Source organism: Myotis brandtii, unplaced genomic scaffold (assembly GCF_000412655.1).
Source record: "Myotis brandtii unplaced genomic scaffold, ASM41265v1 scaffold165, whole genome shotgun sequence".
Lineage (NCBI taxonomy): Eukaryota > Metazoa > Chordata > Mammalia > Chiroptera > Vespertilionidae > Myotis > Myotis brandtii.
In genome coordinates, this window is record NW_005356042.1 from 4283880 (window position 1) to 4285416 (window position 1537).

General features: G+C 46.1%; 1 protein-coding gene and 1 long non-coding RNA gene across 8 annotated transcripts in view; both read right to left on the minus strand.

Moving 5' to 3' along the window:
- LOC106725445 overlaps positions 1-901 on the minus strand; it is a 2683-nt gene extending 1782 nt beyond the window's left edge. Inside the window, exons 1-2 of one of the 2 annotated variants that reach the window (XR_001361336.1) lie at positions 768-901; positions 137-343 (exon numbers count right to left, since the gene is read on the minus strand). This is a non-coding gene — a long non-coding RNA (uncharacterized LOC106725445). Of the gene's footprint in view, positions 1-136 lie in introns of both variants that reach the window. The other variant, XR_001361335.1, reaches the window with a different exon arrangement.
- ZC3H18 (zinc finger CCCH-type containing 18) overlaps positions 1-1537 on the minus strand; it is a 68583-nt gene that overhangs the window by 22466 nt on the left and 44580 nt on the right. The gene's annotated exons all lie outside the window — the stretch shown is intronic.

The window sequence follows — 1537 nt, forward strand, 5'->3', positions numbered from 1 at the left end:
GGGGTGGGGGACGACGACAACGACACTTGGGGATAAAAGACCCATCACTTTAATCCTCAGATTTTGAAAACATATTTAAACTTAACCATAAGCAGGTAAACCTGAGAGAGGTAAAATGTAACTACTAACAACTTACCTTTTAAATTCTGAGTGAACAGAAAAAATAAATCTGTACTATTTCAAGTGGTGGGCAGATATCATTAAGACTTCCTGTTTCCAAGGTGAGGGCTTGTCATTTGAATACATTTTATGAATTTCCAAGACTATGAACACTGGCTTAGGTTTCATGTCATTTCTCCACATCCCATCATCCTTGGTCCCCACAATGAATACACAGCTATGACTCTAAACAGAGTAAGGTTCACACAGGCTCAACAATGCTTCTTTCTAATTCAGGATTGTATTTGTATTCATCTGTACTTATCTAAATCCTACCCATTCAGATGTCTATATGAATGCATGAGAGACAACTATTTATCTTTTCATCTTTATCAGTCGGGCAAGTTCTGGATAATTCAGTCTGTAAGGAGCCAAGAAATTAAACAGGATACACTTTTTTCTCAGCCCAGCCGGTGTTTCCTGCACCAGTGAGACAGGCTGAATCCAGACCAAGTGACCAGAGCGCCCCACCTCTGCTGATGGAAGTTGGTGCTGGGATGGAGGCCCATAGAAGAAGCATAAGTGAAAGTTTGGGGGAGGAAAAGAAGGGAACAACCCAGGTCAGAAACGGGGGATAGATGAGGGAAGAGGGGAGAGAACAGACCTACCTAATTTGGTGAAAAAAGCTGTCTCTGATTTTAGGTAGAACTCACTTAATCAAGCTTCCTGAGTCCCGACCTACTAGCTCAGAAGGACCAAAAATAGAAATATAAAAATCAAGCTTTTCTGTTCAAATAAATATACAAAATTCCAAGATAATTTAAAGAGAGATTACTAGATAAGTATCACATGATCTCACTCATTTGTGAAATATAATGAACATAAATTGATGAGCAAAAATAGATCCAGAGACAGAAGCATTTAACAGACCGTCCAACCTCAGAGGGAAGGCAGGGGAAGGTGGGAGGGGAGAATAAGAGATCAACCAAAGGACTTGCATGCATGCATATAAGCATCCTATCTAATAATAGACAAACATGGTAATTGACCGTATCTTTGCTACACCTCCCATTGGCTAATCAGCACGATATGCAAAAATTAACCACACAAAGATGGCGGCTAATTTGCATACTGCAGGCAGGGTGGGACAGTGCAGCCGCCAGCACAAGCTGCCAGCCCGGGCCGCAGGCCGGCCCCAGAAGCCGATGATCGGAGGGAGATGGGGGTCTCCTGCCCAGGCCTGACACCTCTGGTGGAGGCGTCAGGCCTGGGCAAGGGGCCGATCCAGCGATCGGAGGGTGATGGAGGTCGATGCCTCTGGCTGAGGCGTCAGGCCTGGGTGGGGGGCGGAGCCGGTGATGGGGGGATATGGGGGTCCCCTGCCCAGGCCTGACACCTCTGGCAGAGGCGTCAGGCCTGGGCAAGGGGCCGATCCAGC